This window comes from Mixophyes fleayi, chromosome 3 (genome assembly GCF_038048845.1).
Source record: "Mixophyes fleayi isolate aMixFle1 chromosome 3, aMixFle1.hap1, whole genome shotgun sequence".
NCBI classification, from domain to species: Eukaryota; Metazoa; Chordata; class Amphibia; order Anura; family Limnodynastidae; genus Mixophyes; species Mixophyes fleayi.
This window is the reverse complement of record NC_134404.1, coordinates 120,313,001-120,328,747: the sequence shown is the minus strand read 5'-3', so window position 1 is coordinate 120,328,747 and position 15,747 is coordinate 120,313,001.

Genomic DNA, 15,747 nt, shown 5'->3' with positions numbered 1-15,747 from the left:
CAGTGCAACATTGTATTTCAGATGCCAACCTGGTTACCGGCAGTTTGCAGTCTTGCTGTTTATTGAGCTCTGACTCCAGTCAGATTTCAGCAATCCTCTTCCAGCATTCCAGTTCCTGTTTGCTCTCCCCTGCTAGTGTAATCACCATCTGCACCAGTCCATTCACTACATGCAGAGGAACATTATCAGGCCACCCAGCTTTGTCCACGTAGTCACTAGACCAGCTCCAGAGACACAACCCAGTCTGGGTACAGACAGATCCTCAGGTGTGACTATATATATCTATATATAAATATATCTATATCAGTGTATATACCACACACAGTGGTCGAAGTGGTTTGGTATACAGAGGTATACCATACTTTTACTTCTTCCATTGCTTTTTTTGACCAATGTGACTTAATAATATGCTTCTCTGACTGACATTTTCTCCTTCCTGTGGGCCTGTATTGCCAGCTCAGCACATAGTTTTCCAGTGTAGTAATTGGTGGATGCGGCTTTAGAGCACAGTGCAGATCCTGTTTCCAAGAGAACTGCACAACACAGTCTGAAGGATTTTTGGTGATGGCAGAATGAAACTTAGGGCCATTCAGTGTTTGCATGTCTCACTCCTTAACATGTACAGTCCCAACAAGGCAAAAAAAATGACAAACATTGAATTATTTGGACACAAGTAATTTTGCAGTGGTTACCACATAAATAACATTATTAAGGTTTGATCCCCTAGGTTTTATGCCATTTAAAGCTTCTGTGTGGTGTCTGGTGCACTCAAGGACCTTGAGAAAGGTCCGCATAGTACATTGATGGTAATGGATAGTATTAGGGTCAGATTGTACCATCTTTAGGAGTACTTTGTTTTTTCACAAGGGATTAATGGGAAATGGCTGGGAAACTGCTTGATGGGAAATTATTTACTTACAGACTAAATGGCATATTTCATCTACTATAATGGTACAGAAAATAGGCTGTGAAGAACTCTGTATATTGATAGTGTTAGATCTAAAACTCTGATCCAAGTTTGCCTGTGGTGTCAAGTATATCTGGAAGCGCTTCAATCAGCAGGAGAGAATTGACACAGACCAAGTTCTGTATACAAGGAATATTCTCTGATTTATTGATACAAAGATACAAAATTTTATAGCCTACTAAATAAATGAATCCTACATCATAAGCATACTAAGTCTATAGAAGCACTGCTAATTAACTATCTCACGTATTCTTGAGGTGTTTACTTTCTCCCCCTTCTAAGGACAGATGAGCCTATTATTTTTATCTCAAGGGGAGCTGAAGGTTCATCTCCTGTATGCCATGTCCAATATCAAGGGCACAGCTCCCACACTTTGAGCTGAACATGAAGCTATGTATTGTTCTCATATCTTGAAACATTCTTCAGGAGTTCTCTATGTCAGCTTAACCTCAAGGCCATGGGCTTACATCTTGTTAAAACTGCATATCAGCAGAAAAATTAATAATCTCTTTTAGCAAATAATATTTCTATGCAAGTTACAATAAATGGCTGAACAAAGGCTTTATGACGCCTTAACAAAAAATCATATTTAACAATAGCAAGCTTCAAAGCAGCTTACGTGATTCACAATTTATGATTTGTTGAAAAACCAATCAGAGGGTATTGGTGCAAATGTTACTTTGGCACTGTTATATTTGGACACTATGCTCTTAATTATAGACCCTAGGCCCCCCCGTTTCTTAAGTGCCCTAGCCCCCCAAACCCTTAATCCAGCTCTGCTGCTTGATACATGCATTGCACTTACATCACTATTGTCTTCAAGCAAATTAAAATACTCCATATGACTCAATGAAAACCATTTATAGAAGAATAGTATGTAACTAAACAGCTCATACAAGAGCTATATGAGCAATCAGCTTACATCTATACAAAGACACTGTTTGTTCCTGTAAGACATTTGTCTCTGCTATGTATATCGCCCTGTGTATTCTATCTCCCATGTGTGTGCGTCTCTCTGTATGAACTGTCCCCTCCATGTTTAGAATTGTAGGTCTGTTTTCACATGACTATTGAAATTACTGAATGATTTGCTCACACCACCCCCTGCCCAGGAACAAGCTTGAGTTCTGAAACACAAATGTGTTCCAGCTGAGAGACTATCTTGCAGTGGCAGCCAGATTCATCTCCACCAGAGGGGGAAGACAGAGTTAAAGGAGGATAGGATTATGATAGAACTCATGTGTTCATTAATTTTTTTTATAGTCCTACAATCTAGCCGATAAGTTATGACATTTTCCAATGTAAATTAGTTCACAAAGGCATATGACATGTTGTTGCAACATCAATGGGATTTAAATGTTGTCATAATTAATAACTATGTGACAGTTTTATTGCCTGCTTACGTGAATGAGCGTTTTTGTTGTTACCTATTGCAGCAAATTAAGATGATTCACATCTTTGTTATTTTCATACTCTTGAGAAAAAAGTGTGAAGCAATTAATACTGAACTATAAAGACAAATTTGTCGCACTATCATGGGATTACCATTTAGTAGTGTTTGAGGTTTGACATTTGCGTTTCAGGATAATTTTTGGCGTTTACATTAAAATTAGCTTTCTAAAATATATTTAAACTAGACATAAGCAGTTCAGATTCAGAAATATCAGACAGATCCGAATTTTAGGGAACCAAGTCGAGCAGATTTGTGACTTATAGCAAACAAATGGATACATACATATAGCGCTGCCTTCACGCACACTTGGTGTATGCTTGTGGGTGGACATATACAAGAATGTCCTCTAGACGATTCTCTGAAATGTGGAGTAATGCATACAAAAAAACAATAATAGTGTAGTACATCAACATATCAATATAGCGAAGATAAAAGTAAGAAAAGGTTTCTAGTTAACTCCCGTGCATACATATAATCATGTGCACCCGTGTTATCCCTCAATGTGGAAACCCTGTCAGGTATGCGCTTATTAGAGCATAGATGTATATTCGCCCATAGCAGAAGTAAAAGATGTAGACCCGATTCCAGCCTTAACATCGGTATTCCGTGATCAAGGGAAAAAAATAGAAGACAATCTAGTGCATTATCTTTTTAATATATATAAAAAATTTACATCAACATGGGATTTGTACCAGACATCAGCAACAGAATTGCGGGGTAAGTACATGCACCAGTGTTCCTCATCGCGAGCTGTTCCGTCCGTTCGTGTCCAATGTTCACAATCCAATCTGGAAATGTATATATAATACCAACGCGTTTCGACTTGCAGATAAAGTCTTTCTCAAGGTAAAGTATAACCAGCCGTGTCCTCCTTTTTATATCCGTATCCGATGTAATAGTGTCCCCAAAGCGAGGCTTGGATGCTTCATACCCGTAATAGTTCCGGTTTCCTTTTCCTCTCATATCGAGACATGGATACACTCTAAATTACTATAAATCTACTGCATTGTGTGAACTAACTAATACAAAGTATTAACTGAACTACACACTAATGGCATGTATACCATCTTCCATAATAGCGGTTGCGATCCATAAAAGTTACTTTTGTCCTCAGAAAAAAACGGAAGAGAAGGAAACAGAAAATATAAAATATAAATGATGGCAGTGCATTCAATAAAAAACGCATGATATCACAATGCCATACATAGCTCCAAATGCATAATAAAAACTTTAAATAATAAAAAAATATATCTTAAAGGGAAAACATCTATAGAAAGCAATCAAAACTCTGAGGGATAACCACCAGATAGTTATTAAACCCGCCGACAAGGGCGGTGGGGAGGTTATAATGGATAGGGATAAGTACATACAAGAAGTTCAAAGACAGCCCCATATGAATGACACATATAGAAAATTGAAAAAGGATCCCCTAGAACAAATTAGTAAGGATCTAAAAGTTCTTCTAGAAAAATATAAGATCATGGGGGCTGTAGATGAAGAAACAACTAATTATATATTCATCCAGTATCCTAGAACTCCAGTATTGTATGTGCTCCCTAAAATACACAAGGACAGGGAGAATCCTCCTGGTAGGCCCATTGTTTCAGGGTCAGGGTCGGTTACCATTAACTTGTCAGAAGTCCTTGACCATTACTTGCAACCACTGGCACAAAAAGCTAGGTCCTACCTTAAGGACACCACTAGCTTTTTGAGTTCTCTATCAGAAATAGTCTGGGATGAGAATATGACTCTTGTCACAGCGGACGTCAAATCCCTATATACTATAATTGCACACAATATAGGGTTGGAATCAGTCAAACATAGTATGTCTGGAACATCATTTACGGAGGAAGTGAATGGATTCATCATGGAAGGAATAGAATTTGTGTTGTTACACAACTACTTTAGATTCCAAGATGATTACTATCTGCAATGTGTCGGAAATGCGATGGGCACCAGGTTCGCCCCAAGCTATGCCAACATCTTCATGGCCAAGTGGGAGGATGAGTTTTTTTGGTCAGGGCATGGTTTTGGGGCGGACCTGGTGTCATGGCGCCGATACATAGAGGATGTCTTTTTTGTTTGGAGAGGTTCAGAAATGGACTTACAGAGGTTTTTTAGTCATTTAAACAACAATGAATGTAACATTGAACTAACATTTCAATGGAGTAAGGTTAGTGTCAATTTCCTCGACATTACCATTTATGTTAAAGGAAATACCTTACAGACAAAAACACTTCCACAAACCGACAGACATCAATAGCTATATCAACTATAACAGCAATCAACACCTTTTTGGCTTGAGAATGTACCCTTGAGTCAAATGATAAGAGTTAGACTGAATTATACGGACAAAGTTGTATTTCAGGAACAGATTAAAGAGAAGAAAGATAATTTCAGTCGGAAGGGTTATATGAAAGGAACCTTGGAAAATGCAGAAAAGGTAGTGATGGAAAAGAAAAGGGAAGATCTTTTGATTCCAAAAAATAAGAGCCTAGACAAAAAAAGTCACAAATGTGAATGGGCTTATATTTCTAATTATAATTCAAATCATCGACAAATAGAGAAGATATTTAACAAATATTGGCATCTGTTAAAACAAGATGAAACAATAGGGAATATGATTCCCGACAAACCCATTTTCGTGTACAGGAAGGCTCCCAATTTAAAAGATAAATTCATTAGGAGCCACCTGCCGGAAGATAAAAGAACATTTAATAGAACCAAGGGCTTCTACAGGTGCGCACAATGTGTGGCATGTAGAACTTGTAAAATGGAACATAACAAAACGTCTACTTTATTTTTAAATAACAAAGAGATTCATATAGAACAGTTTATAACATATAATTCCAATAATGTAGTATATGCCATCAAATGTAGCTGCGAGAAAGTGTACATAGGGAGAACAACTCGCCCCCTTAAAATAAGATTACGTGAACATTTTTACAATATACGAAGGGGCCTAGAAACACATACATTGTCCCAGCATTTTAAGCTTCATCATTCATGTTCAGACAAATATGTTACAGGTTTCTGGGGGTTACAAAAAATTTAAGCAAGTTGGAAAAATAAGAACACCATTTCTATGCTATCCAAGTCAGAGATGAGATGGATCTATGATTTGGATACTCTTATCCCCAAAGGGCATAATGCCGAATTTGAGCTAAAATGTTTTCTATAGATGTTTTCCCTTTAAGATATATTTTTTTATTATTAATAGTTTTTATTATGCATTTGGAGTTATGTATGGTATTATGATATCATGCATTTTTTATTGAATGCACCGCAGTCATTTATATTTTATATTTTCTGTTTCCTTCTCTTCTGTTTTTTTCAGAGGACAAAAGTAACTTTTATGGATCGCAACCGCTATTATGGAAGATGATATACATGCCATTAGTGTGTAGTTCAGTTAATACTTTGTATTAGTTAGTTCACACAATGCAGCAGGTTTATAGTAATTTTGAGTGTATCCATACCTCGCTATGAGAGGAAAAGGAAACCGGAACTATTACGTGTATGAAGCATCCAAGCCTCGCTTTGGGGACACTATTACATCGGATACGGATATAAAAAGGAGGACACGGCTGGTTATACTTTACCTTGAGAAAGACTTTATCTGCAAGTCGAAACGCGTTGGTATTATATATACATTTCCAGATTGGATTGTGAACATTGGACATGAACGGACGGAACAGCTCGCGGCGAGGGACACTGGTGCATCTACTTACCTCGCAATTCTGTTGCTGATGTCTGGAACGAGTCCCATGTTGATTTTAATTTTTTATATTTATTAAAAAGATAATGCGCTAGATTGTCTTCTATTTTTTTCCCTTGATCACGGAATACCGATGCAAAGGCTGGAATGGGGTCTACATCTTTTACCTCTGCTACGGGCGAATATACATCTATGCTCTAGTAAGCGCATACCCGACAGGGTTTCTACATTGAGTGATAACACGGGTGCACATTATTATATGTATGCACGGGAGTTAACTGGAAACCTTTTGTTACTTTTATCTTCACTATATTGATATGTTGATGTACTACACTATTATTGTTTTTTGTATGCATTAATCCACATTTCAGAGAATCGTCTAGAGGACATTCTTGTATATGTCCACCCACAAGCATACACCAAGTGTGCGTGAAGGCAGTGCTATATGTATGTATCAGTTTGTTTGCTATACATGTTGATGTTTGAAGTATTAGTGGATCTTCAGTGATATATATCTGGCTGCATACCTAGTGAAGCGCCACATTGGCAGTTTTTTGGTTCATATTGTTTAGTTTCATGACTTAGTTTATCACACCAAACTCTGATTTAAAAACAAGGCAACACAGATTCTGGTAAAATGTCAGATTGTTTGCTGCAGTCCTGTGCTCAGAAAGTCGCTTGTAGTGGGTTGGACAGGTTGAAAGAGGTCATTTATATTGAAATAACTGATTTTACTGCATCAATCTTAATACTTTATTTACAAATCAGTCAGCTGGAATTGTGTGCTCATAAATTGGGTGTCAGAGAGTGAAGGGTAGACCAGCACTGGCTACTGGTTGTAATAGTATATTAATGTTAGTTAACTAGCAGTGGAAAAAAAAATAATATTGTTTGTTCCCTTTCAAATCAAAATGCTTTAATCTGAAGGTAGTAGTGCAAGAGTCAGTATCAATGACATCTCAACTTTTTAGTAAAGAAAAACCAGGGTGCTATATGACGGAGAGCAGCACACCCCAAAAAAATATATATTTCCTTCTTTTAAAATCCTAAGTATTTCAACATTAATGCCATTCAGGAAGGGGCAGTGTAATACCCTGCAAATCACAGGTATATTACTGCATGCACTCATTCAGAAAACTCCATCTATCAGTCTGCCTCTAGAAAATTCAATACAAATTGAGTCCGACATTTTGGGGTGGACAAACTGCAAACTACAACCTTGGCTGCGCACTAGAGTCTCAGAATCTACTAGAAGGCTCCAGAAAATTCTTGGGGGAAAAAGGGGAGCTGCCAGAAACAGACTGCTAGAGGCTAAAGAATGATTCGCTGTGAAGGCTGTTCGGGATAATGGAGGATATTCTCACAAAGAGCCACTAAATGCTGCCTGTCATGTAGAAGAGGAAGACTGCTGTTAATAGGTAAACGAGTCTGGGTATATATATATATTTAATAAAAAACAATAAGAACCATTTAATATGCCTATAGAATAGTAATGTATTAATAAAAATAGGACACTTTCATAGCCTTTGTTTAAGAGAAGAGCCCATAAATCCAATTATATGATAACTAAACACACACACACACCTTCGCTACCTTTCCAAATTGTCCCTGTGGTCCTCAGGCTCTACTGGTTTCACACCTCTCTTCTCTGCAAGATGCTGTCTAGTCTGTCTCCACTCCAGAGATCCCTCCAGAATCAGAGTATGGGTGCAGCCATCTTGGATTCGGTCACATGATTCCTCTTAGCCAATCAGGTGATAACAGCTTCCATTTCAGATTCCCTCCAAAACCAGTCCATGTGAGCTGTCATCTTGGATTTAGTCACCTAATCCATCTCAGCAACTCAGAGTGCTGCTTCTGCCCAGCTGATTGCGGTCTCCAATCAGGAATCAACAACAACTACAAAAGGACTTCCTGGAGCCCTTACCTGTTGCCAGTGCAACGTTGTATTTCAGATGCCAACCTGGTTCCCAGCAGTTTGCAGTCTTGCTGTTTAGGATAAGTAATGTATATGGTTTCCCGCACAAGAAAAAATCTTTCCAATTAATGTATATTTTCAAGATATGATTTAATATGTTAGTCTGATAGCATGAGATGCGGCTTCCAGTAGTAATGTATTGTATATAATAGAAGAGAAGGAGAAGTACTACTTATATGGAAGGCACACTCATGGAGAAAATCCTGTATTGTTGAAGGGACACATCATTGTGGATAACAAGAGTGGATAGAAATGAACAAATAAATAAATTGACACTACACTATAAAACTATTATTTATTAGTCATGCAAATAAAACTATGGTTAAAAAGCGAAATATTACATTTTGGGGTCTTGGTCGGGTGCGTATATTCAGAAGATCAATACACTTTAGTTGGTTCCGTAAATATATACCGGGAGTCTCTATCTATGGTAGTTATATTTTACAGATGTCTTATGATGGGTTCTTGAAAATACCAACAATTCATGAATAGTGATCATATAAGCTAAGTGTATTGTGTTTCCATCATATGGACATGAAGGTCATACAGTCACGTGTGGTTTACACAAATGAGGTATAAGGTAAGTGTCACTTTGATGAGTATGTCACTATATGTCAGTAAAGACCAAGAGATCCACAGTGATAAGGAATATATACAGTCTTGCGTTTATGTAGCTCTGACTTCAGTCCGATTCCAGCAATCCTCTTTCAGCATTTAAGTTCTTGTTTGCTCTCCCCTGCTAGTGTAATCACCATCTACACCAGTCCATTTACTACGTGCAGATGAACATTATCAGGCCACCCAGCTTTGTCCACATAGTCACTAGACCAGCTCCAGAGACACAACCCAGACGTGGCATATATATATATATATATACACATACATATACATACATACATACATACACATATACATGTGTATATACCACACACAGTGGTCGAAGTGGTTCGGTATACCATACCTCTACTTCTCCCATTGCTTTTTTTGACCAATGTGACTTAATAATATGCTTCGCTCCCTGAAATTTTCTCCTTTTCCTGTGGTGCCGTATTGCCAGCTCAGCACATAGTTGTCCAGTGTAGGATGATTAGAATTGGTAGATGCGCCTGTAGAGCATAGTGCAGATCCTGTTTCCAAGAGAACCGCACAACCCAGTCTGAAGGATTTTTGGTAATGGCAGAATGCATCTTAGGACCATTCAGTGATTGAATGTCTCACTCCTTAACATGTGCAGTTCCAACAAGGCAAAAAAAATGACATACATTGAATTATTTGGACACAAGTAATTTTGCAGTGGTTACCATATAAATAACATTATTAAGGTTTGATCTCCTTGGTTTTATGCCATTTAAAGCTTCTGTGTGGTGTCTGGCGCACTCAAGGATCTTGAGAAAGGTCCGCATGGTACATTGATGGTAATGGATAGTATTAGGGTCAGATTGTACCATCTTTAGGAGTACTTTGTTTTTCACAAGGGATTAATAATGAGAAATGGCTGGGAAACTGCTTGATGGGGGAATTCTTTACTTACAGACTAAATGGCATAATTCATCTACTATAATTGTACAGAAAATAGGCTGTGAAGAACTCTGTATATTGATAGCAAGCTTCAAAGCCGTTTACATGATTCACAACTTATGATGTGTTGAAAAACCAATCAGAGGGTATTGGTGCAAATGTTACTTTGGCACTATTATATTTGGACACTATGCTCTTAATTTTAGACCCTAGGCCCCCCGTGTCTTAAGTGCCCCAGCCCCCCAAACCCTTAATCCAGCTCTGCTGCTGGATACATGCATTGCACTTACATCACTATTGTCTTCAAGCAAAATAAAATACTCCATATGACTCAATAAAAACCATCTGTCTCTGCTATGTATATCCCCCTATGTTTTCTATCTCCCATGTGTGTGCTTCTCTCTGTTTGAACTGTCCCCTCCATGTTTAGAAGTGTAGGTCTGATTTCACATGACCATTGAGATTACTGAATGATTTGCTCACACCACCCCCTCCCCAGGAACAAGCTTTAGTTCTGAAACACAAATGGGCTCTAGCTGAGAGACTATCTTGCAGTGGCAGCTAGATTCATCTCCACCAGAGGGGGAAGACAGAGTTAGAGGAGGATAGGATTATGATATAATTCATGTTTTCATTAAATCTTTTTATAGTCCTACAATCTGGCAAATAAGTTGTGACATTTTTCAATGTAAATTAGTTTACAAAGGTATGTGACATGTTGTTGCAACATCAATGGGATTTAAATGTTGTCATAATTAATAACTCTGTGACAGTTTTATTGCATGTTTAGGTGAATGAGCATTTTTGTTGTTACCTATTGCAGCAAGTTAAGATGATTCATATTTTATTATTACATTTGTTATTGTCCTCCTCTTGAGAAAATAGTGTGAGGCAATTAATACTGAACTATAAAGACAATGTTATCACACTGTTATGGGATTACCATTTAGTAGTGTTTGACATTTGCGTTTAAAATTAGCTTTTTAAAATATATTTAATGTGAACTAGACATAAAAACAGTTCAGATTCAGAAAAATTAGACAAATCCGTATTTTGGGGCACCAAGTCGAATAGATTCATGACTCGTTTTTAAATCGGAGTTTGGTGCGATAAACCAAGGCGACAGTTTCTGGTAAAATGTCAGAATGTTTGCTGCAATCCTGTGCTCAGAAAGTCGCTTGCAGTAGGTTGGACAGGTTGAAAGAGGTCATTTATATTGAAATAACTGATTTTACTGCATCAATGTTAAAAGTTTATTTACAGATCAGTCTGTTGGAATTGTGTGCTGATAAATTGGGTGTCAGAGAGTGAAGGGTAGACCAGCACTGGCTACTGGTTGTAATAGTATATTAATGTTGGTTAACTAGCAATGGGAAAAAAAATATTGTTTCCTCCCTTTCAAATCAAAGTGCTTCAATCTGAAGGCAGTAGTGCAAGAGTCAGTATCAGTGAAATCTTAACTTTTTAGTGGAGAAAAACCAGGGTGCTCTATGACGGTGAGCAACATACCCCAAAAAATATATATTTCCTGCTTTTAAAATCCTAAGTGTTTCACCATTAATGCAATTCAGGCAGGGGCAGTGTAATACCCTGCATAGCACATGTATATTACTGCATGCACTCATTCAGAAAACTCCATCTATCAGTCTGCCTCTATAAAATTCAATACAAATTGGGTCTGACATTTTGGGGTGGACAAACTGCAAACTACAACCTTGTCGGTGCACTAAAGCCCCAGAATCTACTAGAGGGCTCCAGGAGATTCTTAGGGGGAAAAGGGGAGCAGCCAGAAACAGACTGCTAGAGGCTGAAGGATGTTTTGCTGTGAAATGCTGTGAATGCTGCCCTGGATAATGGAGGATATTACCATTAAGAGCCACTAAATGCTTCCTGCAGAGGTGGGGGTAGACCACCCAACATAACCTTTAACAAAGAGAGACAGCCTGGCTCTTTGATGAATTGAGATAGTCAGTGGGAGTGAGATATCTTGTTCATTGTACTGACTGTGGGAAATGTTTTATTACTATTAACCCCACCAGACTCATAAACTTTAATACTCAACTTGAAATAACCACCCTTCATATTAAAAAATGAACACCCCACCCTTAACAATACTATACAACCTTAGCTTAGCAATAATACCCTACATATTGAAAAAAAAAACACATACACACAACCACATTAATTACCCCATATCGCTGGGCTGGCACTAGAAAAGAAGACAGTTCATTGAGAAATTACAACAATGACAGTGCTTCAGAGTATTTAAAAAAAAGAGGAGGGCCCGCCCTCCAAGGCATGTGCCTTGGACGGCAGGCCCTCCTAGTCAGTCCAAGCCCCATACATTGGTACCTCGTGTACCCCCCTTATGGTGCTCCTGTCTGGTAATAATGGAGTGTTGTTTTTTAATTAAAGAGCCTAATCATTCAGGGTCTGCTAAATGTTCTGCATTATAATATCATTTTTGCATATTTGCAAAAAACACAACTTTTCAGAGACCAGCTAGAAGCCACCAAACTGTAAGATCAAGCAAGGGAGCAGAGACATAAACATGTAAAAAAGAACAGCACAACCTGTCTAAGTTTGAATGATGTGTAATATTCATATTCAGGAGTATTCCTATACATCTATATTGGGAGGGGGGTTGCTACTAGTGTATTCGGTGAGGGGTTTTGACCACCCTAGGCCAATTCCCAAGATCATGTTACCATTTGAAGATTAAAAACTATGAGAGGGGGGCGTTGTCTGGCAGTCATCCTGGTCAGTCACGTTTTTCTGGAGCTCCTGGTGACCGTCCTCAAATCCCATTCCCACAGCAGTTCCCACCCGATAATTTCCAATAAACGGGCTCCCCTGACCCTGAGGCACCCTCTGCCTGACTTGGAGTTAGGTGCCGCTCATCTCCCTGCCCGCAGACTGCCCCGCGTTCCGGAGGCCTAGACGACCGCGGCCTCAATTGCTGGAGACCGGTGCTGTCGGAGATTAGGAGTGCCCTACCTGACTGGAAGTGGCGTCCATCCCGCTGTCATCCCAGCAGATTGCGGCCTGTCCTCATCCCTGCATCAGTGTCTTCTGGTGCAGCAGCGTCCTCTGGAGCAGCCTGACTTCCGGCTGGCGGGGATTGACATCCGGTCGGCGGCCAGCGGACTTTACAGCTGATGGAGCTGGCCCCCTCCTCGCACAGCGGTACACCCTCCCAGGACTTCCAGGGTAGGTGTTTCCAGTGGGCAACCACAGGCAGACTTAAAACCCGAGGCCTGTAACACGGCGGGATAGCGGGTGTCAGGGAGCTGCATATAGAGTCACTGTCTGTGCCAGCCCTCCCCTGGTTGCCGAGCCCCTGTAAAACCCAAGTGAGTGCTGAGCAGAAGACCCTATTGGGCTGCAGCCCAATCTAATTGTGCCGACAGGATTGTATATCATCCCTAACAACTTGGCTGTGCTGCCACCCAGTGGCTGTTTGTATTCATTACACGATCACAGGTAGTGTTTAATACTATTCTGCTGCCACCCAGTGGCGACTGTCGATGCTGTGACCTCCATTGTTAAAGCTGCAGATCTCCATTCACTTTCAGTGGCCTGAAGCTGCAGGGGTAAATAGGAGCCACAATATCAGCCCCCCTCTATCATCCCACATCCTTCCCCGGAGACTCTCCGCAAAGTGGGTTTGAGTATTCTGCTGGAATTGGGCACCTTGTATCATCTGTATACCATCTTCGCCACAAAAGGGCGCGTTTCTCCAGGACGGTGTTTTCACGTCTCTGAGTGCTTATCCCACCTAAGTGCACAAGTTGCAGCACTCCGCGGATATCTTTCCTCACACTCTGGCTGCTGGATATTGTTCTGCTTTAATATAAGCTGCAATATGGAATAAGTTACGACGCCCCGCATGGTCCCTGTGCCAGGGCTCTCACTTGGAAGACCACGGGGATGTTCTTTTGTCTAACCTAAACACAGAAACCTTCATAACAGCCCTTTTTACCTGATCCGTTGGTGACCCCTCCCTGACTATACCATGCCTAGAGGAGGCAAGAAGACTGGCGAATCTGATCCCCCTCAGAGCCTCAAGAAATTTGCATATACGGAGTCAAAGACCCCGACCACCTCATCTTCACACCGTGAATCTCACTCCGATTCTGACGACTCAGACTCCTCACCATTGACTCGAAAGGATCTACAGTCCTTATTCCAGGAGGTCAAGGAGACAAGGAGATCGGTGCAGGCGGTCCAAGCAGAAGTGCAAAAAGCTATTGGCTCACTGAGGGCTGAGGTCCAAGACCTCGGGAATAGGACAGACCATTTGGAAACTAAAATGGACGAAGCTGCCTCGTCTCACCGGGACACGGTGACTGACATCCAGCGATTGCAGCAAGATATGCTCCACATGCAGGAACAACATGAAGACCAAGAGAACAGGGCCCGGCGTAATAACTTGCGTATCAGAGGTATCCCTGAAGAAGTGGATCAGTCCCTCCTAAACCAATACCTTAAAAGACTCTTTGCTGGCCTGGCTCCTGCTACTCCAGAGGATCAGCTTCTCCTGGACAGGGCCCACAGAGCCCTTCTCCCTCGCCCCCAAGATTCCTCCCAGCCTCGAGATGTCATCCTCCGTTGTCACTATTATACCACCAAGGAAGCGATCCTGCGGGAATCTCGCAAGACTGACTCAATCTCGTTTGAGGATGCCTCTCTGCAAATTTTCCAGGACATTGCTCCGCTCACTCTTCTCAAGAGGCGTGAATTGAAGCCGGTGACGTCCATTCTCAGGGATAACAATATTCGGTATCGGTGGGGCTTTCCGTTCCGCCTCCTGGTTTAGCAGAACAACAAGCTTCATTCTGCTAGGTCTATGGCGGAAGCAGCCCAACTTAGAGACTCTGGGTCTCCCGGCACCGGCCTCCCTCTCCCTCCCAGCGGCATTGGGACTGTTGCCCGGCTCTCGGGGACCCAATTCTGCTGCCCGGAGGCTTCCAACTACCGAGTGGACGACTGTGTCAAGGACCACCAAGTCATCGGCTGCTGCTCCACCACCCTGATTTATGATGATGGGTTTCTTTATTGCTTTCTGTCTCGGAAACCACTCTGTTTAATATACCTCCCCTCTACATGACTGACCGTTGGTTATCGGCTCTTCTCATGTAGATTGGGAGGATTTAGGTGCCATTGAGCCAAGTTGTTGGGCTTACTGGTTTTGTTTTGTTTTTTTACTAAATTTCTGTGTGTTTGGTTAGATTATAGTATTGTTTTCTTAAACGTTTCAATATGCTAGTCACCTACTGCTCTTATCTCATTCTCTTTTTCATTACTTGATCAGTTCTCTGGTTTTGGGTAGTAGTCTGACCTTCATCCTCTTCGACATTCCTTTTCTACATAGCTTCCTAAACTGCGCTTTAGACCCTGGCCGGGAGGCAATGTAGGTGTCTACATTGTAGGGCTGGAACTCCCAGGCCTTTTCACTATCTATATTCCTGGCCACGCTCCCACAATGGGCATTATGCCCCTGCCCGGCCCTCCCTTGCCATTAGCATTGCCCCTTACCTTTCCTGGCCGGCATCATGGACCTTCTCCTTTCCTTCCTACTTCTCTCTACCTCAGGCACTATTTCATACTCCTCGTTCTTATTACATTTGTGTTAACTTGGAACTGTTCTTATTTTCCTTTGTAGTGCGACCGGTCCTCTCTGGGGGACTTGAGGCGGCCCTGTCTTCACCTCCCGATGGCTCTTAGGATCTTCTCATTGAACGTCAAAGGTTTGAACAGCCCACAAAAGCGCACAACACTTTATCTTACACTTAAACAACATAGAGCAGATATAGTTTTTCTGCAAGAAACACACTTCACCCGACATTCACACCCAGAGTTAAAGTCTAAGCAGTACCCTTCTGCTTTTCATGCTTGTGACCCCAGACAGAAAAAAAGGGGGGTAGCTATGCTCTTTGCATCCCACGTGACTTTTGAGCTTTTGAAATCTCATTCTGATCCTGAAGGTCGTTTTCTAATCCTCGTGGGTAAACTCAATAATACCCTATGCACCCTAGTCAATGTATATGGCCCAAATCAAAACCAGAGCTCATTTCTTGTTGCACTAGACTCCCTGCTCTCTCAGGTACGCC